We start from the raw sequence: 26,294 nt of genomic DNA, 5'->3' as shown, positions 1-26,294 counted from the left end.
CTTCTACCTGGTTTTGTTGCAAAGTATAATCGTGGCATTCAAAATACTGCCATATGAAATCTCTCCTCCTGAAATTCCTGGTTGTGTTTAGAAACCCAGGGACCCTGTTACTGTTCAGCTGTCATGTAAATCAGGCTCTCAGTATCCTTCAGCCCGTTCACAGCAAAACCTACCAAAATCTCCTCTCCAATCCACATGCAAGACAGAAATAAAATTCCTCTTCACTCATCATTCCACCATGAATTAGATAACCAAATCTAATTTGCCTAATTTCTCTAAATAATAATAATAATAATAATAAAAGCAGTTTCATTCTCTCCCTCTTTATCCATCATCCCTGCCTGTATCTACGACCAGACGGGTTACCCCAGGTGGGGCAAAGGGTTTTCATTCCCCAGTGAGCCTCTAACTCCTGCTCTTTTGCTTCAGGCCTTGCAGTTCAAGGTCCCAGCTCTGCTTACCTCCAGCTCCTCAACCTCTTGCCCCAGGTCCAGAGAAAGAAAAGTCACAGTGATCACTGCCTAAACTCTTCTTGCCAGCTCTAGCTCTCTCTTAGGGCCTGGCTGCTCTCCAGAGATGACCACAGCTGTGCAGTCCTTCTGCCTCCCCCCAAATTTTTCTATAGATACAATGGTCCTCTTCAGACTGGCCTGATGTGCCATTTCACCCTGTCCATTCTACACCATCTCCCAAATGCTAAAAACACTGAAGCAAGCCTGAATGGAGCTCATTAAAATTCACCTGAAAGTTACCCTTTAACAGATGAACAGTACATCTTTTCAAGTGTTTTGACAAAGTATTTTCACAACATCTTTCTTCATTATGTCTTTTCCTTCTTGCCTCACCAACACACCAGGTATTCAAAAAATAAAAATAAAAATAAAAAGTCTGGAAATATCAATTTGTAAGTGCTGCTGTGAATTTATAACTGTGGTGGTGGGATTGCCTCTTACCTTCACTATCCTCTGCAGGCCAGGATCTGCAGATTACACAGTATTTCCCAGCACACTGCTTGGACCAGAAAGAGCCCAGGAGAAAGCTGGGTTATAAACTTTCATGAAAGCTGAAACCCTGAAAGGCAGTTTGGCCCAAGCCCTCAATTTGGAATTGCAGGTACCCAAATTTTCAGGAAGCTCCCAATCTACATCATAACTTTCATTTAGCATCCAAACATTTTTGCCCAAAGTGTTTTTTCCCCCAAAATTTTTTCCTGAAAAGTCAGAATTTTCCAGATGGAAAAATGTTTGTTCAGTTCATACAGAACATGTTTGTGTAGAGTGTGATAAAGTGTTTTGTCTACATAAAAACTGAAAAATACCAGAATACTTGTTACTTTCCCATTCTAGTTGATAAAAAAGAAAAGGAACAGACACTCGGGACCACTTACAGGCTTTTCCTGAATATGCTGAAATCTCTAGCTTTCTATTTTTAAATATATAGTCTATTAACACTCTTTTCCTGATTTTCATCTCTCTTATAAGGAAAACACAGCACGTTTTGCCATCACTTGCACTGGGAACAGAAGCACAATGTTCTCTGCAGTAATATATGTTTACAAACTCAACTGCAAATAAAATTTGAGGTTGTTAAGAAATTCAAAATATCTTTGTTGAAATTTGTATAGTCCCTTTTTGACCTTTAGTTATCTCAAATGTTTTGTAAGAGCACTGCTCCCCAAGACTCAGCACCATACAGAGCACACTGGTATCAGTTGTTCACGGGCTGCCCTTCCTAACCTAAACAAACCCTCCACTCCTGCAGCAAAAGCCATCCTCTCTGGCCAGAGAGGCACATCCTCACTCGCCCTGTGGCGTACACCCAGGTTGCAACCCAGTGCAGGTCACACTGCATGGGGCAGGGCAGGAGTGAGCCCTCCATAAAAAGCTAAGGAACCATCAGAAGACAGCCATTTACTCTGTAGGGCGTACAGTTTCCCATTTCTATGACAAGGGTACTCAGCTTATGAAATTCACAACTGGATACATACATTATGAAAATACTCTCTCATCTCCCACATGAAGGTACAGTGAGACATTCAAGTCCCTTTGATGATACTAATAGTTATTTTGATTTGACTCACATTTTTGCCCTCAAGAATATTTTCTGTGATATCAATAACGAAAGTTCTGACTTTAGCCATTTCAATTGAACACACATTTTATTTAACTATTTGAAATGGATTACTGGAATTTAAAACCAATTATGACACCAGAAATGCCTGTCATCACAACTACATTAATGTAATGTGAGATGCTCAACTTCCTTTTGCTGGAAACAGAGAAGGAAAAAAATATATAACAAGTAGAATAAAAAAAGTTGAAATACAAATATATGCCTACACACACGTATAAACATGTGCGCACACACATATCTGCATAACTGTACATATATGCATCCACACACCTGTTATCTTTGTAAACAGATGGACCACATTCAGCTCTCATTTACACCTGCTCGCTCCTACTGGACACACACTAAAGCATTTCCCTCTTCACTGCTGTAGAGAAAACAGTCATTTTAAAAGCACTGTTGTGCTGTTATTATAGCTTAGATTAGGTTAGTTAAAAGATTTACAGTTCAGTAAGCAAAGTAATGCTTTACAAGCTCACGTGTTTAAACGACAAGCTCGCTCTGGCCCTGATCCTCTGAGCAGTTAGTTACACATACTGTTACTTATGCTTTCAGAATACAGACCTGGTATTTATCTTTCCAGCTAGAAAAATTCACATATATCTACACCATCTTGTGGTCCATTGATAAATTCTAAATACTCCAATACAGATTGCTTCAGTTCTTAGCAACTAGTAAACAGGTATCATTGAGAAACTTCAGAATATATATAGAATTTTATTATTGTCCTTATTGTTGTAGCTGAAACTGTTCAACTAAGGCTGTTATAAGCATAATACACTCCTGTTAAGAAATACAGAACACCAGACTACTGAACCCTTTCAGGGTCATTAAACAGCTGTAAACATTATTACAAAAATAAACCAGAGATTTCATGCTTATATTTTAGCCCAGAGCTTGGTGTGCTGAGCAAGTACATTTTTTTCATCTCTTACAATCAACGCTGGTGACATTTGGGCATCCAAACAAATTACATCACAAATATTACTGAGGTGGGTAGGATACTGAGCGGTTTATTTGCCAGATGATTAATATATAAACAGTAGAGCAGCACAGATGACCTACTCTTCTTTGACTGATTTGTAGGCAATACTAAGAGACATAGATGTAAATAGTTAAATTTTAACAAAAACATGTGTGCACGGAAAGGAAGGAGACAGATCAGCTGCATTTAATGCCACCAGGACAGCATTATTCAATCTGATAAAATGAAATAAACATTAGGCCAGATTCTATTCTTATTTGTACTTATGTAAAATAGAATAAGTACATTGAGTTCATTGTAGTTTTCCCCTTTTTTCTTTTCACTTTTTAAATTATTATTATTATTTTTGGTTAGTTAAGTAGGTGTCCTGCTCCTTGGGGTATAATATAATTATATTAGGGAAATACGTGGTTTCTGGAGTGGAACAGAATGTTAAAAGAAAAAAAAAAAAAAAAAAAAAAAAAGTTGGCCTACAGGTAACGCGTCCTATCTATTTGTGGACTTAGGCTACTATTAAGGATAAGTTGGTAATTAGTTACTACTATTAACCACTTTTTCACACTTAGGTTTTGTTGTCTTTGTAAAGCTTATGTATAATTAAAAAATAATTAATAATAATAAACCACCACTACAACCTGGGGCAAACCATCCTTCTGGCACAATCTGCACGAAGCGACCCTGATCCCACTCTCAGGCTGGGAGCGTGGGCAAAGCAGCACCCATCTTCCAGTGCCCAGCCACAGTCAGACTGCTGGGGAGGGAGCAGGGAAGGCATCTGACACAACTGTAGCTGCTTTGTAGTGCTGATATTTAAACAAGCTGCTTATTGATTTCAAAACAAAGTACTCCTTTAGTAACAACAGAGCCAACTCATTCCACAACAGTTTTTATGTCTTAAAGAAGGGTTAGCACAGGGATTTCGAAGTTTCAAAAGTCATTAACAGACAAAATTGTTTACTGAGGCTGTACTGCTTGCAGTCCAAACTAAAAAGATGGTTTCTTTCTAAAATACCTGTTACAGCTGTAGGTTCCTTTCTAGCTAGCACAGCGTTTCACTGATAATGGATCAGTAGAAGATAAATCACCAGAGCAGTCTTTAGCTGGTAGCACCCATGGAGTGGAGGACTGTGAACTGTTTGTGATCACAATCTAGGAAGACTAGCAGAGAGGAGAGGAGAGGTCATTTATAAATCTCGCTCACAGATTAGAATAGAAAGATTAGAAGAATGCAGACAAGCTGTTTGATTTATTGCTACTTTGCATGTGACTTAGCAAAATCTGTTTTCCTTCTTATTTATTCTGTTTCACTTGCATATACTTAAGAAGTCAGATCCAAAGAAGAGAAAGATAAATAATTGGTACTGAAAGTTCAGTAGCTTAAAAAAAAAATAGTAAAAAAAAAAAAAAAAAAAAAAAGCTTTTTTCCAAGCACTGGTTGCATCTGGGATCATTATTTTTTCAGTTTATAAGCATTGATTCTTTTTTTCCTAGTGTTTTCCTGATGACAAAAGTAGAGATAAGAATGATACCTGAATTCAAATGGGAGCCTAATTTGTGTAATGCTTCATTAAACTAAAGCTTCTTTTTTTTGTTGTTTGTTTTAGAAATAACATTTTTAAAAGTAAAATTCTTATTTTCATGTAATTTGGAATGCATACAACTGATTAAACTCTCTCCAATTTGATCAATCTTCTGTAGCTCCTACCTGATCATTCACTTTAATTAATCTAACTGGCATCTGCCTCGGATTGAAGGAACCTCCTCAAAATTAAGTCTTTAACAATCCACTCTAGTATCATGCAGTACAAATAAAATAATAAAATGCCTGGAAGTCTTTGCAAAGCTTATTTATTATTTCATTTTTTGTCATTTTTACAGTATGAAATGAATTCTGAATCTCCCATTCTCATCTGAGGACCCCATACCAAACTGGAAATGTGTAATACCCTAACTCATTACATAATATTAAAATATCCATAACATTGACACCATTAATCCTGCATTCCTTACACAGGCAAGCTCCAAATAAATGGCAGTGTATTTCAGCTGAGGGAGGACGGGAGGATCAGGTCCTCTGCACTGATTACTAAGAGATGAAGAAAGAATAGTTAAGGCTACAGAACTCAAATCATAGTTTGAAACAATTTAAATCCTAAACTGTAATGCTGGGTTGATGATTTTATTTTCATTTGACAAAGGCTTAGACTTAGATTTTGCACACAACTAAATATAATGTCAAATGCACATATGTCCCAAAGATCAAAGTATGATTGATTGTGAAATATTCACATGCAATAGCCCAGTGAGATTTTGTTCACAAGGGCACCTGTCAGAAGCATAAACTTGGATACAAATCATCAAACAAGTATGTAAAATTGTTACTAAAATGCAGGCATGCAATCAGATAGTCAGTTGTCTGAAACTATTGGACTGGAGCCAGCACAGTGGCTCAACAGACTAGTGCTTTGGTCTTTGCACATCCTCAGGGCCCTGGTTCAGTTCCTCCTGCTACTGGTCAGGTCAACTGTCTATACCTAGTGTTGACTTTCCTGGCATTTAATGCTAGGAGTAAAGGAAAAAAATGCAAACCCATAAGTTCCCTTTGACCTGAGCCACAGAAACATCTGCTGGTTGAGTCAGGAGCTGCTTGTTGGCCAAGTTTAACAGTAACCGATCCTGTTGTGGATCAGCTCTCTCAGCAGTAGGTGTCACTGCAATAAATAGATGGATTTCAAGGGACAAAGACACACATTCCTAATGAAAATGCAGAAACAGACTATCCCCAAATAGCAAGAGTTTCAAAAAGAAGGATATTGTCGTATTAGACTTTAACTTTATGTAAAAGGTTGGAAATCTGGTCTGGGGAGAAATAAAATTGCACAAGTGGGATTGACAACAACAACAAAGTGATTCTGCCCTTTAGTCCTATGTCAAAGGGATCCTTTAATTACCATTAATCACTTTCCTGCAATTCCAGGTCTATTAGGTAAAGACTGTTGCATTTAAAACTTAAAAAAAAAAAAAAAAAAAAAAAAAAACTCTAACAAATTAAGTAATTTTCTCTAGTGGAACAAAGGACCTAGTTGTATCAAAAGATACTGCACACTCAGCTGTAGTTTTAGGACTTAAAGACCACAAGGTTAGCCTATTTTTCCATCAAATTACAGAGTCCATATCCAACCCTATCTGCATGTAGAACGAGGAAAAAGAGAATAATACTTATAACAGGTTTGGGGAAGAGGGTAAAGGATGTCTCAAGTATAGATTTAATAGGGTAAATATTTTGAAAAAGCAGTAACCAATTTACATTTGAAACAAATATATGGTATGCCAATAATATCACAGAGATGTCAGCCAAGTCTACACCATATTTGGTTTCATTACCACAAAATTGTTTGTAGGATAATTAAGGATGCTCCAAATTGCATACTATTAAGTTAGTGCACAAAACAATGCATCACTGAACACACAAGTTACCTGTGATTATGTCAATATAGAAAGTACGTGCCTAAGAAAGTGTTTTAATGTTGGTCAAAAGTTCAAAAGGATGAAGAAAGATTCAGACTTTTAACTTTGCATAATGTTTCACACATGAAAGAGATCATATGTGATCAAGTATATACTGTCAAAATTCATATATAACACAACTGCATTTATTTTACTTCCAACAACATTGAATTGGGAACAAGGGAGAGGAAAGAATAAGGGGATACTGAGAAATTGTTCCTTTCTTTCAGGTCTGTATATTTAAGACAAACCAACATGAAAAAAGGCTCCCCCATGCACAAATATATAGAAAGTATAAAGAGCTACTCTACGCAACTGGGAAGAGCAGCAATGTGTTGCTCAGACGTCCCAAGCAGTCATCCACATCAGGCCATACCCCTGTACTCTGTAAAGCTCCAAGCATCGTGGGCTCATCAAAGTATACTGTGGTGGACACAGTGAGAGGAGGGGAAGACATTTTCTGCACATTCCTTTGCTAAGCACAGAAATAGTCAACAGCTTAATATAATGTCAATATAAACACTTAACAACTCAGAGGTAACTTGCCCAGCAGCAGAGTACCCAGACGGCTTTCTAGGCCAGAAAGGGACTGAATTTCAGGACTGTAGAAATGAGTATTCCTAACTGATCATTTCCACATCTCACTTAGGAAAAAGCTTGCCATGTATCTTGACTTAAATAGATGGCTCATTCTCTGTAAATCAGCCAGGGACAGAATCCAGGACTCTTGACTCCCATTGCTTAGTCCAGTATGCCAGATACTTTTTTTCTTTTATCAAACATAACTGACTGCTGAAAAGACTGGTTTTTTAACTCATGATGGACCTGACAGCATAAATTTTTTTGGTTAAGATGTTGTGTAGGACTATTTTGGTTGTTAATAACTTGGCTGTTAATCCCTTCTACCTCCAATTTCTGACTTCTCACCTTTCTTCCCTCATCCCAGTTGATTTATTTTTCCCTCTCCCTATAACACATGGACTTTGTGGCAAAAAGAAAAGACATAATTTAGAGGGCCACAGTCCTTCTTTGATACAAGTGGCTTTAATGAGTTACTTTTAATACTAATTTCCAGGAAGAGGATAATGTTGAGAAAGCCTCAGTTTTATCAAGGTGAAAGATGAAGCTGAAAGAAGAGAGAATGCTGGGAGGCAGGTGGATGAGTGAAAAAGAAAGGAAACATTACTTAGGTGCCTCTTGTCTTCGTGCTCTCCAGAAAAAGTAGAAAGAGCAAATTCCTCGCAGAATTGAGTGGAATAAGACAGATAAGAAAGCTCAACACAAACTCAGATTAACAATAGAAAAAATGTTCTTAATTACCACTCAATAAAAATAAAACACTAAAAACACAAATCTCCTTTATCCTTTGGTGTCCTGGTTTGTGCACGCTTTTACTGATATATTTCTACTGCTGTCATTTAACTTTATTAACCGATCGCTGCCCTGAGCACAAGCACAGAGCTGGTAGCTCTGGAAGCCACCTAGCACCTCACATGATGCTTTCACACTGAGATAAGTGGTTTAGACTTAGAGGGTGTGGTTAGCAGTCACTGCACAGAGACGACACCGACAGCTTGATTTTGCACCTGCTATAATCATATCTACCCCAAGGTCAGAAATATGCACAGAACAAGCTCTTTTTCAGACTGTAATTTCAGAGAAGGAAAAATATATATATATTTCTATCTGCAGTACTGCTAATCACGCTGTTCTTTCTGAGGGCTTCTTGAGCAAAAAGACAATCCCGAACAGGGCTGCCTATACTTAAAGCAACTGAGTTCAGGATATATTCCCGTATTTCCCTTGCTGCTTTTTAAATCATGTCTACCTGTCTGAGAAAAATAATTCTGCTTCACAATAACACTGCCTCTTCCTCTGAACAATGGTGCAAAACAGTTGTAACAATTCTGTGATTAAGCCAAGGAAGTGACAATGATGTCATATAAAGAACCATTAAAAAGGGTCACATCTTCACAGTACTTTTCAATTCAGGGAGGTATGAGCAGTTAAAAGAACAGGGAATTTCCTCCTACCTTGCACTGCGATGGTCAAGTGCTGGAAACAGAAAGTCACATAGTGCACATATCAAAGAAAGCAAAGATGCAAGCACTGATTATGGTAAAACAGTACACACACTTAACTACAATGGCAGCGTGAGCTTCAGGATCCTGACAAGCTTAGCTCTGACCACTGTTTGGGCATCCCTGTTTTATCTTGGCACAATAGCTTTGATCATTAATAGAAAGGGCACTGAAAAACTGACAGACAGAGCAGAAAGATGAATACAGGGGAGGAGGAATGTTAGAAAAGTACAATAACATATTTCAAAGCTATCTGCAGGATTTAAAAAAAAAAAAATCCTTTAAATAATTTTGATGTTAATTGCAATATTCTGGGCCCATGGCTGGAAAGACAACCTATCATGGTTGATAGGTGAGCAGCAACCAAGCTGACAAAGGAAGTCCGATAAATGCAATCATGGGATGACAGAAACAGGCAAGTTCAATTATGGTTGCCAAGTCAGTAGGGAGATGGACTCCACTAACTGCAATATATCCTTAACAGGCAGCACTGGCCAAGTGCAGCTCTGAACAAACTCCTTCCAGTGACTGACAGCATCCCTAGAGGCTTTGGCCCTGCAACAGGCTGAGGGCAGCTGAGAAGCCCCAGTGACTGACAGAGTGCTTTACTGCAAGGATTTTGGATACAACACGCAAATAAACATAACCAGCTCTCAGGAAAACAGTTTCAAGTCTCTTGAATAGCCTGTACAAATGAGCAGTTGGTATTCGCTTTCTCTAGCTCACATAAAATTTCACTTGATATTAATTTGCAAAATCATACTCTGAAGAAGTAGCTATTTTTTAGACATAAACATCCAAGAAAGGCTATTTGGCAAGTAATAAAAAAAATATTTGCTGTAAGCCTGCATGAATCTAGAAAATTTCAGCAAAATACAAAGCTAGATGAACGGCAAGGGAAAGGTTCAAGGAAGCAGCCATGGGAGGCAGGGAGTGGACTCCCACTGCTTGCCACGGGACATCCAAAATGCTCCTCACTGTACAGGACTCATCACCAAAAGCCCCAAAGCTGAGAACATTCAGTTCTCCATGAAAACCTCTGTATTGCTTCATTTCCCTAAGCAGAAACTCATTTTTCTGTTGTACTGACTTCCAGCGTCTTCCGCCTATGCTTATATAGAGAGAGACTGATATTTATATCTAATTAAAATGATTTTTCTCTCCTTTACTTACTAGTTTTGAATAGACCAGCTATTACTTGATGTGAGAAAGCATGAAGGGGATGTATATAGCAAATTGTGGCTTTTCATACTTCAGTGCAAGATTATCGTAGAATTTAAGTCATATTTAATCAAAACATCGGGCTTCCTTGTAGTTCATTTTTTACTTTTTATTTTTTTAAGTCGCAAAAAAGTCCTTTCTCAAATTTTGGTTGTTGGGTTTTATTTTCTTAGTGCTGTTTCTAAATGAGTTCTTTGTTCTCTTTCTAGATTTTCCAAAAATATTCTAAAAGGACAATGGTATAAAAATTATACTGTAAAAAAAGTAAGTACTTTGAATGAGCAGAGTTATTCAGTTATATCCCTCGCTTATGAAATACCCGTATCATGTATCCTTTATCCAACAGCAGACTCTTTTAGCTTCAATCACAAGAGCTAACAATATGTTATTGATATGATTTCAGGAAACTGTCAGCAGGCAGCTTAACTTTCAGCTCATCAGCTATGGTGAGTGTATGCACAAAACGTACCTGTACCCCTCCTGCATGAAAGCTGGCAGTGACGAGAACATTCCTGTCAGCTGTCGGGGCACAATGAAGAGAAACATAAACAGGTTGCCTTCACTAAACGCAGTCTCACTTGTTACACAACTAAAACTCACCTCTGGTTTCACTGGGAATTTTAACCAGAATCAGAGAAGCGTATCAGAGCTCTGAGATAAAGCTGAGTGCTCCCTGCAGGAATCCGCAGTAAGGAACAGCCAGGCAGGTAACCAAAACCAGGGCTCTGTGTCCTCATCCCCTCCAGCCCCACTCGACCTCCTGCTTAGCACTAGGCCCTTCTACAGCAGTTGGCCTTTTGCATTTCTGTGAACAAGTTTCAGGCTTCCACCTATTCTCTCCAATTATATACAACACGAAATCAACAGAAGACAACAGAGCAGGGCAGCTAACTGGGCCACCCCACCAAGAAAGAGTGGCTTAAATGATGCCTAATGTTGGGTACACCCTGAGATCTCCAGATGCAGTCAGGAGGTTGACTCCGACCAAGTGTGGTGGCTGTCAGGACTTCTACTGCCCCCATACTCAGTGGGGGGAGGGGTGCAATCAGAAATCAGAAAGAGATGAGACTTTTCTGTACAAATGTAAAACTTCTTCATTTCCAAGCACTTCTGCTTGAAGGAAAATAAAATTAGCACATAAATAAGCAAATAAAATCCAGTATAGTCAAAGTTTTATATTATCGACTACTTCAAGAGCTGAAGAATAACCACAAATATCAGAAGGCAGAACAGGAAGCTAGAAGTGCCACTCTTCCCTAGTTTACAAAGCCAGCAATGTTTTTAAACTTAGTTTTCACATTAGTTTACAAGCTTTAATAATAAAAGAGTATGTTGTACTATTAGATGTTGGTCATTTTTTTCTCTGACGAAGAAAAATAACAGGCTGCTGCAGGAGCTAGCACAGTTGGTTTTTCTTTTCAAATGATCAGAGAAAGTACCGTACTTTAAGGATGTGCCTTACTTGCTCTTAAAAGGGTAAAACGAAATATTCTTCTAGCTATTCTAAGCCTACCATATAAGTATTATGCTGTTACAGATTTCAAAAGGTTAGCTTCAATGAACCTGACATCAGTATAACCCAAAATAACCCATTCAAGAGAAAAGTAAGAAATAATTGCTGTTTTCTCTTTTTTTTTTTTCCTCAGCTATATTGCTATAATGATTTTGCATAACAGATTGAACAAAGTGCTGTTGTGACAGGTGGTAGAATTCAGCTAGTAAGCACAGAGACAGGGTTCAATTTAGTTTGTGAATCCTTTAATTGTTGTGCAGCTAATTAAAGAAGGTTCTTTACACTCGCAAGTGTTTACCGTTGCTAGTATGCATACATGAAAAATTAAATTGTGCCTTCAAGGGCTGAGAACTATAGAAAAATCATAGCTGATTCTGCAACATGCTTACCAGCTCAAAATAGCTGCTTTTCACAATTGGAATTTGTAAAACTTTTTGCTAAGCAAATATACAGCTAATTAGAAGTGTTCGTTGGACCAATTAACATTTAAATAAATAAGCCATATTGCACATTTCACAGTCTTTATTTAATGATGCTTCTTAACTCTTTGGAAAGATTCCTTTAAGTACAAATAAGTTGTCATAAAAATGAAAGACAAAAATAACACCATAACAGTATATTCTATGCTTTTTTCTTTTCGCCTTGAAGTCTTTTCTAAAACTCTATACCTGTTACTGGGGATGGAGGGAATACACAAATCTGGTTCCTTCTTTCATCTTGTCAAGTTACCTCTCCACCCTCTTGAATACAAACAGCAAAACATATTTGATTACTATTTAAAGTGTTATGATAGCTCTGTTTGTTTTGCCCTATGGAACAGAATCTTTTTTTAGGAAAAAAAAGAAAAAAAAAACTCATAAAATGGCCATTGCAACTAAAAAGAAGGGTGTTCTCAGAAGAAATTGCTCGCAGAGTAACAAAAGCAGCAGTCTGAAAGTTCCATATACAAATAGAAGTGAAAAAGAAGATCTATTTTTCAGATCTACTGTTAGCATTCCCATACCAAAACCAGTGTTGTTGTTATACCTAACCTCAGGGCTGCAATTGCCTGTCTCTTTGGGGTCAAGTGATATTTTGCTTTCAAAACAACTGTCTTTTAACTCAACAGTCCCTTTTAACCAATAAGACCCTTCAGTTTGTGTTGAACATACATTTTTTCTCTCTTTCAACCTCCAAACCTCTACCTAACACAAAGGTTACATTAAAAACAGGAGGAAGGTTTCTTGCTACTTTTTTTCTAAGATGCGTTCCACTACCTTGTAATCATGCTAAGAGCTAACATGGAAGGACTCATTGTTGACCTTGTCCTTCAGCACAGAAAACCAAATTAACAAGGACCAATTAACATTTAAATAAATAAGGAAGATTAACAAAGAATACTCTGCATACCAAAAGGGTAAAATAAACTAAAAGAAAGAGTACAGCATCTCCCTCAATCAGCATGAATGAAATTGCCTGTTGGTGCATGGAAGCACAGGCTGCTCCTTCCTGGACTGGCAAGGCCTGCTGAGCACCAAAAGGGATGCAGCCACGTGTGACATCAGGCAGTGCTGTCACACAGGCAAGCCCTTGGGAAAACGTGCAGAGACCCCACACGATACACTAACCAGAAGAAAGGTGTTGCCCATATTCATGGCCTCTGCTTTGCCTCTTCCATGTGAGGTTTTTGGTATTTGTAATTGCCTGCATCTGGTATCCACTAAGAAGCATGTGGTTTTTTTTGAGTTGATGGTTGATAAGAAAGGCGCCTAGACTGGAAACCTATTTTATATATTACTACTTTAATTAGATTATTTATATATTACTACTTTAATTTCATACACTTCGCTGACCTTTTTTCAAGGAGTAGGGAGGATGTACCTGAAGATGCAACCTGAGTCAACACAGTGGTAGTTGCAGGGATTCCCTGTGTCTCATGATCCAATGGTGCTACGCCAGGCAGGATGAAGATGAAGGGTTCAATCTCCCTTCATCTTCCCTGCCTCCTGCTCTTCCCTCAGGTAAACCTCTAAAGAAGACTTTCAATTGGCAAAGTTTCTCCACCAAATTTGGTTATCATTATACCAACAGAACAATTAAATCCTCCAAGTATTAGTCACCCACAGAGCCTACCTTTTACAAGAAAACTCCTCCTACATAAAGGTTATGAATAATTCTCAGAAGGTTACAACATGATGATATCATTTTAAATATTTGGATTTGGAGTATGGGTTCAGGCCTCTAACTGACAGTCACCTTTATGAATAGTTAAGAGTTCACAGAGATGATTATCATGTACTATTTAAATATGTATAAAGGACAAAGATAATAACAATACTTTGCACTCTAATAGAAGCTTCTGTCTGAAATTCTCAAAGGAGAGTCTAAGTCCTCACAGATGTACACTTATAGCTCATCTGACCTGCACACTTGGTCACCACTATTACTCTCATTTATCAGGCTGGGAAACTGGTAGGTTCTCATTGCTGGATTTCTCAAAACTGATAATGTGTGACTTAATTTATAGAGCAGTTGAAGTTTTCCCAAATGAGTAACCCAAACTGAATCATCACTGTAGAAATTTTGACCAGTGATTTGTGCCAAGGCAGAAGTCGATGAGGAACAATGCAAGGTGCTCTATAGATCCCGACTCCCATTCTTGTGATTTGAGGAGAGAATTATTACCATGCCTTACCCAAGATACAATACAGGCTGACTGATCAGTACCCTGTCCAGCCATAAAAAGCCTTCCTGTAGCCTCAAAGATCATTTTAGATTTTTTTTTTCCCACTCTTAAAACTAAAAAATAAAACAAACAAATAAAAAAGGGCTCTCACTTGGGAGCTATACTTTCTTGTGTGAAAAGTGCTTCTCTGTACTTAAATAACATATATATAACTGCTTCCCCCAGGCACGCCCCAAATCCTCTGCTTTGATGAAGTTAAACTTTCTAGTCTTCTGATCAAGAACGTGGAAGAAAGGGACTCTGTTAGCCTATGAAATACAGAATTCTAACCACATGAAGATTTTGCACATGCTCAATAGTATCTTTCATAGAAATCATGAAAATAGCTAATAATTTCAAAGGGAAATGTAAAAAATAAGGACTCCAAATGTAAGCACTACTCCAATCAACTGTAAAGCTTGAAGTGCTGCTAAAAAGTTGTTTGGATTTGCGAACTGGACCTGGACAATTTGAACTAATGAAAACAAATCCAAAGGTCCTCCTGTCCTTAAGACCATATTTACAAAAGGGTCAACTAGTCTCGAATAATTCTGCCATCATATTAGAAAAACATGCTTTACTTCCTACATTACTAATATGAGTTGCCTATAATACAACTTAGTTTCATATACAAATAATTTTCTTAACCAATAGGAAAAATGCAAAGAAAAATCCCATCTCTCAAAGCACACAATTTTTCATGCTTCCTTTTACAATACTAACATTGCTTCAACATGTTAAAAAATTCTCGCAGTGTCAGAGCAGCACAGATGATATTCAGATCTCTTTTGTGAAATAAGTAAAAAAAAAATATACCAGTTACAAGACATAGCTTCTGAATCAGAGAGAAATTGGGAAAATCTGTTTTAATATGATTGTTTTCAAAAACCTGAGCTAACTGGGAGCTGGTATCATGAAAACCTCTTTGAAAGACAACTTTTCTTGAGAAAAATGCACTGATGAAGTGGAGTGGACTGGTTTTGTTCACTAGACAGTCTGTCCTGTCAGGGTGTCTGCAGTTCCTCCTTCTCTCACCTCAAGCCAACAAACTTGCCATAATTTCCCTGACAGCATTAAACTCAGCAGCAACTTTTTTTCCCCTCAATTCTTTAAATCAGAACGACGAAGTTACTGAAATAACATCCCAAGCCACTGGCTGCACCACTGCTAACACAAGGGAGCTCTGATCTCATTTGATTTCCTATAGCTAATCACAAACAGCGAGACTGAATTCCCTCATCTCAAATATAACCATCTAAAGTTAAGTAAAATTCAGCATAACATTCACAGATCCAGAAGATCAGAAAATTGGTTCACAACAACTTATCACAGAGTAACATGTTAGCACAAGTTAACTGATTCACAGTAATTTTTAGTGTACATGCTCTTGGCAAATGTGATGTAAACTTACTACAGCTTTCGGTGAAAGACATATTTCACTGGTTTCATTAGGGCTAAACTAATACATTGCTTCTCGCATGCTGTGAGGCAGGAACTACTACAGAGACAGATACAGCAGCTGACAATTGGTAATCTGGGTGTTGGATCAGTATTTATTACTAGGTACTGTGCTCTTTCGCCTGGATTCAGAAAATCAGGTATTTCAAACTGTAGTTTCTTGTGACAGGTTTTCATTAAAACACCTGAGTTAAAATTTTCATTACAAGCTATAAGTCTTCTCTCTAGGGCCTGTTTGCTGTGGAAGTCCCATCAAACATATAATAGGATATGAGCTGTCAAAAATAATAAAATAAAATAAAAATCACAAACTAATCAAACTCCTTGATATGCAGCAATACCAAGGTTTAAGACAGTGAGAGATACAAGCTTAAAGAGGGCTCATCATGGACCCAATATACCAACCAACTTGGTGAAAATTTTTCCAGTCCTCTTAATGAACTTTGGTTCAAGGCCATGCTGAATTAGTGACAACCATTTATATCCACATATGATCTCTGTGCAGAATTTGAATTCCCAAATCTCTAGAGCTTACTGATACAAACAACCACATATACGCACAAAGATTTAATTTACCCTTACCCCTTATCTTTCATTGCACACTTTGAAACCAAACACAAAAACTCAAGGCCAGTATTTAGAGTTAAACTTTTTTTTGCCCCCTGGAAAATTACTTTCAGTACCCAAAAGGAATCTGAACTAAAACCAAACAACAATGTTTTCTAAAGTATGATGTACAAAACACTAACAAAAAAATTCACCCATGTGTAATTTCACTATAAGCCACACACCATATAACTGCAAACTATTCTGGTGTTTTTTTCTTACTCCAAAATATTGACAAGGTGAACAGAGAGTCTGACTTTACACATTATTGACTAGCTCTGTAAAGTTTTGTAACTGAAAATAAAAATAAAAATTCAAATGGCAAAAAAAATCTCCCCAGAAGTTTCCAGTTTTTTATGCATTATTTCAATTACAGTGGAATGCTCTTCCACCACTGCCACTATCACCTTGGCTCTTTTTGGGATACGTCTTTGCAATAGGAAGGAGTTGATCAAGTGATACAAGACAGAGGGGAAAAAAAAATGCACTGAAATTATTCCTAATGGCAATTATTTTCTTAGTTCCATTAGAAACTAAAACTAACCATTGAAAGACTTTGCTTTATCTTGGATTTGCTATGGCCTGGATTCACGCTAAGACTGGATTCAGACTGATGAATCTGCTTCCTACAGAAGGTAAGCATGCATCATTTCAAGCAGGAACAGGGAGCAGAGGCAATATGCTATGCCCAACCTCTCAACAGAATCACCTTCTCTGCAGAAAAAAAAAGTGTACTGGCTACAAAACATGCATCCACACACATGGAAAAACTGGTATGGCTAATTTTATGTCTTCCAGCCTTGACATATGGAACATACTTCTGTTCAGCTGTAGCCATGTCTACTCAAATCACAAATTATATAATAATGAAGAGTAACATACCTTCAAAATGGACATAAAACACATTTATTTTATAAGCCAGTCTACAGTCAGCTCTGTCTCTTCCCTAAATAAAGGAAAAAATATATTGCAAACTTAGGTAGTTCCAGAAGTTTACAATACAAAACTTTGGCAAAAATGCTTATAATTCACAGGTGTGTGTGGGGGGGGAATATTATTTGTTGTGTCTGAGCAGAAATGTTGCTACTACTGCAGTGGTGTTCCTCCATTGCCCAGGGAGGTCCTCCCTCACAGATTATCTCCCTCACAGATTTCGGGTAGAAAACTTTGAACCATTCGCCAACAGACTCCAGTTCCCGTTCTCTTCCTTCCTCCATCTCAAACCTAATGTTCAAATATCTGTTCTTTATTGTTTCCCAAATAAAGTGCAACCTTTCTTTCCACAGAAAATCAAAGATAGGAGAAAAGAAGGCGGCAATAGTTTAGTTCAGTGATGTAAACCCAGGAAAGTCTTTCACCAGCTTCCCTGACAGGAACTGAGAAGATTAGAGATACCATTTATGTCTTTGAAAAATAAATTCTGAACATGTCTATCCTTCTCAGCAAGGTAGTGTCTAAGCACCTTAATTCTAAGGTTCTAGGTATGTCAGAAGTTAGTGCCTTTTGTGACTCAAGGCTATTGTATTTTTTTAGATGTTTATTGACCTGTTTATTATTATCTATTTATTGAGCTGTTTTCCATGAATGTCTAATCCTCTTCTGAGCCTGCTGATGCTGTCTGCCTCTACAAATTCCCTTGGAAGCAAGTTCCAGAAGTTCACTACTGACTGTGTAAAAAAATATTTCCGGTTATCTGTTTTAAACTGATATCCTGCTACCTCCACTGGGGGGTTCTAGTTATGGCTTTGTGGGATTGGTGGAAAAGAAGGGAGCTGAGGGTTCTGGAAGAGACTATTGATGGGATTTTGCTTCTACAGCTATTAATTTTTTTCCAGTGAAAAGTGAGTGTCCAAAAAGTTTCAGTGAAACTTAGAATGTAAGATCCTGACTTAACAGTATGAGACTCATTGAGCATCTTTGCTAATGTAGCTTAGCTAACACAGCCTGCTGCTTCTTCTAATTCAGCCCTGGATGATGAAAAGATGATGCATTTTACAGCATCAAAGACTTCTTCCATACACTAATAATCAACCTCTGTATACAAGCAGTGTCTCTTTGAGTAAGAGTATTTGAGGATTGATAGTTTTGTCACAATTGAAATGGGGCATCTATCTTGGCTGATGTTTATTCAGGTGGGGGGGGGGGGGCGATTAAAAAAAAATATATTCTTCCTATTTTGACTAAGAAGAAGAAAGAGATGAAAATGTCAGAACAAAGCTTTCACAACAGCACTTTTCAGAAATATACACCCAAATTTGGGTTTGAAGACTGCATAGACCTTCTACCCAAAGCCAGTTCAACTGAGAAAGCCCAACAAAAACACTTCTTCATCTGGCAGGGACTGTTGTTCCAAGCTGTGTCCAGATGATTCCCTCCACCCCCACTCTCCAAAACTAAAATTATTATAAAAAATAACCATTCTTTTAACTTAGTTTAAAAAAAAGAAAAAATCTCCCAACCATGGTTGAAGCCAAATGGCCCTTCAGGCTACTACTGAAGAATCAATTACATTAGCTGTAAGCCTAAGAGAGTCCTGGGGACAATCAGTCAGAGACATAATAGCTGTGAGGGAATTGTTAAGCAAATTGAGGGATTCTTTAGGTAATTGGGATTGGACAACCAGGTCATACTTAATTTGAAGCATCCATTCCATACAAGTGCTTCGGAGGTATAGTAGGAACTACAGACAGTAAAGCCTAATCATGCAGCTACTAACTCAGTGCTTTTAAAGGGACACCCCCCAGCTCCCTATTCCTCCCCCCAACCCCAGACCCCTGTCCAATCTTGTGCATAATATTTCACAGCATTGTGCTCACTTTCTGCAGAGGAGAATTGAAGCAGCTACTGCAGGGTCAAATCAGGGAACTGAGAGCCAAGGCTCAGCAGCCTTCAGGGAAAACCCGTATTCATAGCCCTAGCCAGGGACACTAAATGCTCAGGGTTTCCTACCAAAACTGAGAAGCAGAAAAATGGACAATTCAATGTTGTGGGGAGGTATATTTTTCTCTTTCTGTTGTTGGCTGTGTCTTTAGCATGCTAAATCTACACTTAACTACAAATTCTGGTCTTCCAAGGAGACACTGCAAAAATTCACAACACCTACTTCAAACTTTGAAATAAAGTTTAGGGAATAAATACTTCCCAGGCAAAAATAAATTGTCAGTTCTGAGAGGTCACTCCAAGTGGGCTACTCAGAGGTTTCAGATCAAATTAGATTTCCCACCGCAGTTAGACAGGGAAGTATTCCAAAATCAAGAAGTTCTTAATCTACTTTGTCCATTGAAACAACACTCAGAAAAGAAAATAAAAATAATATTAACAATAATAATAAAACGTATGCCCAAAGTTCATCTTTGTGTCCAGTTTGCTTTTGGAGAAACCTGTTGCAAGAAGCTACTGCTGATATTTTTTGGCTTCACCAGAGAGAAGCAAGCCAATTGGGTTGATACGATAGGGACTGCGGTCCCAAGAGAGATTAATTCTTTGTTGGACTGCCCTGAAATTTCACAAAGTAGACAAAGAGAGACAGCAAACATGGCCCTAAGAGTGCCAATACCAAAGCCAACAAATCCTCATCTCCCTTTGCTCAGATTCTTTTCTGGAACTAACTTGAGGAGAAACCCTAATTCTGGGTCTCTTGGCAAAGAGTACCTAAAATAATTGCCCAGAATGGAAGATTCTCCTAGTGCCACAATTCTTTGGCAAGGCAAGACAAAAACTGGGAAGAGGGGGAAAAAGAACAGAACCTGGATGACTGAAGGGTGCCAAAGAAAGAGCTTTGCGCCAGTTGCCATTCTGCTTGAAATCTGCACTGAGGAGCCCAGTGGTCTCTGCTCCCGGAAAGCTGGCCATGGCATAGAAGAGTTGGCTACGGCTGACCCTGGCAGCACAGCTGATGACAACAAAAACTCACAGCAGCAGACGGGCCAATAGCCCAGTGGTAGAGGTCAGGAATATCTGATCATGCATGCTTCTGCCATTACAGAGCTCTCACTGAGTACAAATCCAGCCCATTTCATGCTCCTGTTTTAGATGTTTTAACTGCTTATCAGATCGGTTAGCATTTTTCTAGCCTTGACAGAACAAAAGCCAACAACAGACACTGGATGCAATTCTACCTCTAATGTTTAGAGCTGTGACATGATCTATTCAGCCAGGTTATAGCTTTCTAAAGTTATCCAGCAGAATGCCCATAGTCACCCAGCAACAGCAGTTTTTACATAGGGAAACCATGTAAAACAGAAAAAATGTAAAACCACTGATCTGGAACATACTGCCTTAACTGAAGAAAGTCTTTCCACTCCACACACTACACTAACACCAATTTAGGTGAGTGAGCAGCAAGCAGTCTCCCCCGAGACCAGTTAAACAGGCTATGGTATACCAGCTGAATTGCCTGGACAACATCAGGAGTCAAAGCCTGGGGAGCACTTGAAGAGCACTGCAAATAACCCATCTACAAAAATTATCATCATCAAAAACAGTCATCCACAAAATTTTTACCAATCAGTGCTTTGAAAAATGAGACATCACTTTTTGTGAAGATAACGGATGGGAATTCAATCTGTGTCACAGCTACAGGAAAAAAATAAAAAACGTCTGTTACTTTGGACTACAGGATTGCTGAGAGCACACAATTTGGACTTAGCGCATTGCGATGTCAAAACGGTCAGGGTCAGATAGTGGCTTTCTTTTGTTCAGAGTGCTGCAAATAAATCTATTTTGCATGTAGGAAGAAAGCCCAGATGAAAAATTTATGCCAGCAACATCTTTAAGAGACCTTACTTGGTACAACCTGGGTGAAACTTCAGGAACAGTAAAGGCAGTCAAATGAGTACCTACAAGTAGAAACAAATATTTACAATATGACTGATAATGATCTAGCCTCTTACAAGTCCCAGATCAACAAAGGAAGCAATATGATACTGTTCAGAGGTGCTTCTGCTAACAGAAATGCATTTAGCAACAAAATAATTGGAAAAAAAAAGTAATAAATAGTCATTAATGCAGTTTTTTATGTTTTAAATAGGCTATGCTTCTGTGACAATTATTAAACAGTTCTGAAGTATCAGAAGTTTGGAAGTCCCATTTACTGCATTTGCTTTCTACAGCTGCATCCCCTCAGTCATTAGCAATGGTATATTTTCAAAGGATGTATGTAGCAGTCGTGCTTAACAAAGGGAACTTACCCCCCAAAATGGGGGAAGATGCGTAGTTTACTGTCGACATCATAAACGTCAGGTATCTCAATGCCATCTTTATATGGCCATGAGTGCCTGAGATGACCAATGGAGAGTATCTACATACAATGTAACACCTCATATCCAGTACATGCAATACAAGATGGATGCTTTTGCCTATCCAAAAATCAGACAGTATGGACCACAAAAGTGCCAGCTTCAATCATAGCTGATAACATTTTGACACTCAATGGAGTTAATTGGTCTAGACACTGGGAGATGTCACCTGCTTCCATCCTGCTCCATTTCTGACATGAGCAGACTACCATAATACATTACTGTACTTCAGGGTCAGGCTCCAGCTGCCCTCCATGTCCAGACACAGAGGGCAGGGAGAAAAGGGAGATTTGCTCTGACACCTGGGAATAACTGCATCACCTTGGGAGACTGCATTTCAAATCTTGCATCTGATTATAATTACTTGGTGATGATCAACTCCCCCTTTAGATTAATTTTAAATGTTTCTGAGTTGGAGAGATGAATGACTAGAATTATATGGGAAGAGTCAGAGTGATAGGAGAAGGACATAAAAGAACTCTTGTTCTTTCAATTCTTGTAGTTGGCAAAAACCTTAAGAAACTATTGTGAATTAATTTTCCTCACAGTGGTAACTTGTGTAATTGTAACCCATAACCAGTTAAAACCATAATGTCTCTTGGTTCATAATAACTGCTGACTGTTGTAACTAAAATATTTCATAATTTTGGTGAAGGGAGAGGAGAAGAAACATGGCACCATTTGTGCTGAATGCACATCACTGCTCTTACTATATGTTTTTTTACATCTTAGAGAGATGACAGATGAACTTGAAGGGTTCACATTCTCCTGCCAAATCTCTCTCTTGTGTTGATGATCTTCATCTTTTCAGTTCCACAAAACAACAACGTGATTACTTATAAGAACAAGGTACTAGTTAAAATTCAAAAGTAGAAACAAAATTAACGTACTTGATCAGAACCTGAGGCCTGGGTTCTGCCATGTTCTACAGGCACAATGCCCAATGCCACCTTAAGGCAATTTAAGGAATGGTGCTTTGCACCTGTGGGATTTCCAAACTTCCTTCCCCTACTGAGCCTGAGAACAGCCTATATAATCCAGAATCAGGCAGGTAGCATGCCTCTGATTAATGAATGCATTGAAATTTCACAGTCCAAGACACATTTTCATTGTTGGCTCTTCCCCAGCTGATACTGATACTTAGTCTCATGATACTTCATTACTGATATATACGAGTATGGTAAAATCTCAAAAGTAGTGTCTGAACCCTAGCTCAGCCATGCCAGACAGAATGCCTGGCTTGATATCTTCTTTCATCTGCCCCACTTTACCAGCTTTCAAGAAGATGGCTGTCTTAATCTCTTTCTTTTAGAGGAAGGAATCTGAGAATAGGAAATAAAACTGACCAGTAAGAAAGGAGCAGCTGCTATAACCAAACTAATGATGACATCAAAGAGAACTGAGAAATTCCTTTTACCTGCTATCTAGCCATTGTCTCAGATATTCAATATGTTTTAAGTGCACAGGCTTAATTTGTTTTTGCACACATCATGAAAACAAATCTAAGGAAAGACCACCATGTGGTTGAATCTGCAATCAACTAGTTGATATACCAAAAAAGTGCTAGGCCATAAAACCAATATAGTCAATTTAATCTAATAAAATATGTTGGATTCTTCTTCCACATACCGTTAGTCTTAAAAATAGTCTTTATGCATATGAGAAAGCCAGTGATGTTTACAAGAATAACGGTTTGCATCATTGGGCAATAAAGCCTGATACTCTCTTCGCAAACAGATAAATATTTGTACACTGGTACTGTGTGACCATCTACCCAAATATTATCTGTGTGCACGTAGAATAGAGCACATTTTGCCAGTTGCTTTGTTTTGCCAGTTGCTGAAACTATAGCAACTGTTTCCTTTTCTTCCTTTCTAAGCTCTACTAGTCCATATGAGCAAAACCCAGAGTCTGCACTGATACTGAGGACAAATAAGTGATTCATGGGGACTTAATACTACTAAACACTTATATAGCACTTTATATATTCAGAGTGTTGTACAAACATTAACAAATTAATCCTCACAGCAACCTGATTCAGAAGATCTCATCTCACACACAATTTCTCCCTTACACATATTTGCTTTCATTCTTTTTTCTACTACCCCATGAGTGCTTGGCTGTTTTTATTAAACTCCTATACACACTAATATGACTTAACCAGTGAGATACCACCATTGTACACTGGTAACTCACACCTATGTTAAGGAGTATGAATGAATGAGAAAGCCCACCAAAAGAAGTGGATTGTTATTTACATTGCCAAAAGAAAAGTAAACAGTAATGATATGCATCATATTTACTCTACTGGAATGGCCACATCCACTGCCTAAAAAAAGGACACTTAATTACAAGAATTATGAAGGTTACAAGAATTATTACGAAGTGCAGAATATATGGAGTTGCAAGGATGTATATGAATAACAGCATTAATTAAAAGGGTTTTATAATGTTTTTAACATATAAGTATTTAATGCAACAAGCATTTATTGAGGTTTCAAAGAAAATCCTAAAATTAATAACCAGGAATGATGCTGATTACAACACTGACTGCATTTGCTGGACATGCTGGTGGTGCTTATAAAGCCTAGAGGTGGTTTAAATGCTCGAAATGAAATACTAAGAAGGCTACATTACCCAATATCTAAAAAGCAACGTCAATATCAGACCTTTTGTTGTTATAATTCAAAACAGACCAACATCATTAACACGTAACCTGGTTGTATTGGTATTAAAAAAAAAAGAAAGCAGGTGAACCCTTAATAGATAATCTCTGAAGCTTGGGATGAACCAAAGAGAGTCTACCCAAATCTAAAAAGGCTGCAATTCTTATCATGAAATTATCATCGAGAGAGAAGAAGAAACTGGATGATGAGCATGGCTGATGTTTTGAATTCAGACGGTGGCTAACCCTGGGATTCGCTGCCCACAGGCTCCACGTGGCCCTGAAGAGGGCAGTGCTTTCAGAACAGCTGGCATGATTTATCTGCTCAACTTTCTCCAGCCCCAAAAACAGCCTGGCAGCCTTGTAGCTCTCCTCGCTCTCAGATGTACCTTTTTCTTCTTTTATGATCAATAGTCCCAGGAGAGACTTCAGAGAAAATGCTGGCCTCAAGTACTCAAAATACTCAAGAGTTAAGTCTGGCATTTTTAGAATACCTGCGGGTAGCCTGGCAAATCAAGTATCCCACATTCACCCACCTCTAATGATGATTATTATGCACCAACAGCTGTCTACAGTTCAGTGGATGAGGATCTAATTGATCTCATTACCTCCCCCCATATAAAGTGAAGCGTGTTGCTGCTGTGTGGGTCTGTGGATCCTGTGCTGACTGAGGGCCTTGTGCTGGAGGCCTGGAAACAGAGTATTTGGTAGTGCTTCTAGTTTGCTCTAAGCTGTTTGAAATCCACAGAAACAAACATCATGTAATATACTGTATAATATAGTACAGTGTGGCTTTTGTCTTACCAGCTTAATATTGAATAGCTCTGATAGCATTCATATGAATATTAATTTTGTAATAAAGAGCAAGAGACTGGTGTATTAGTTATGCGTTCTTTTGTTACTTTTCGTCTTTAATTATTATTATTAATGCTATTATGTCCAATTTCCCCTCACCTCACTCACCCTCACAGTCTCCACTGCAGTGCCCTGTCTCAGGCAGCGAGCTCCTTCTGGAGCCAACAACAATGTTACTCAATTAACCCTCTGGCAGGGGATGCTACAGTATGTAACCGGTGTTGCTTTCTCTCCTACAAGTCTCTGCACATTATTTCTGTCGTGCTCCCGATGATCCAGCCGAGGATCCAAAGCACTGTCTTTGACTCGGGCTGTCTGCCTGGACCTGCTGCTTGCTGCCTGGCCCTGCATGCGGTTCTCCGTGCAGCAGGTAGAACTGAAATATTTATGCATGCGTGCTCGGGTGAGATGCATCTGTATTTCAGATTTTTGAAGTTACGTTTCCAAAAAAAGAAAAGCCATTTGCAGAAAAAAAAAAAAAAAAAAAGGCCTGAGTCTACCTCTTTTAGATGGGGGCAATTCCTCTCTCTTTAATAAAGTTATACCTGATTTATAACAGTAGGAGAGGAGATTCTGGCCCATAATATAATATAAAATGCTCAGCTTTCTGCAGTTTGCTTATTCATAAAAATTACTCCAATGTCACTGTGGAAAAGATGCAATGAAAAATACCTATTACTCCGCAGCTATGCAACTGCTAAGTCTCTCTTGTTTTTTAAAGAATACCACTGTTCATTTGCTAGTCTAGAGTAGATATATTTTTTTAACATAAAAACACTATATTTAATTGGTTATGGATCTCAGTTCTTTTAGCACTACTGGAAATCACACAAAAACACATTAGTACAGAGCAATTAGTGCAATGGCAGTAAACAACTAAGGCACTATTAAGCAGTGGGTGATTAAATAGTATTACTTCTTTTTTTTTTATGATATTAGACTTAGAGAAGATTTTAAACATATATTCCTATTAATATCAATAAATGATATGAAGGGCAGGTGTCTAACTTTCTTAAGATACTTGTAGTCAGGGCACTTCAGTTTATAAGAAAGATTTTCTTTTAATAGAAGATCTGTCTCTTTATACGGTATATTGCACTATTTCTTATCTCACTACACTGGGACATTTATACAGTAATATTATTTGATGGGAGTTATGAAATCACACACTGTTCCTTCAGAAAATAATACCCATATCTCTACCACCAAGGAACAAAGAGCTACCAAACCCAAAATAATATGCAATTATTTATATCTGTGCAAAGAACAAAT

At 38.1% G+C, this 26,294-nt stretch overlaps 1 protein-coding gene across 15 annotated transcripts in view; it reads right to left on the bottom strand.

Annotated features, from left to right (window-relative positions):
- Positions 1-26,294, bottom strand: part of ZNF536 (zinc finger protein 536) — a 342,846-nt gene that overhangs the window by 185,811 nt on the left and 130,741 nt on the right. The window contains exon 6 of one of the 15 annotated variants that reach the window (XM_035336771.1): positions 10,394-10,443. The exons of 12 other annotated variants lie outside the window; for them this stretch is intronic. The gene's annotated coding sequence lies outside the window, so the exon portion shown is untranslated. Of the gene's footprint in view, positions 1-2,403; positions 2,483-10,393; positions 10,444-20,990; positions 21,013-26,294 lie in introns of those variants that run through there. 2 more of the 15 variants (XM_035336776.1, XM_035336775.1) reach the window with 2 other exon arrangements.

The sequence above is a fragment of the Oxyura jamaicensis genome, chromosome 11, assembly GCF_011077185.1.
Source record: "Oxyura jamaicensis isolate SHBP4307 breed ruddy duck chromosome 11, BPBGC_Ojam_1.0, whole genome shotgun sequence".
NCBI lineage: Eukaryota > Metazoa > Chordata > Aves > Anseriformes > Anatidae > Oxyura > Oxyura jamaicensis.
This window is presented reverse-complemented; position numbering and strand designations above follow the sequence as displayed.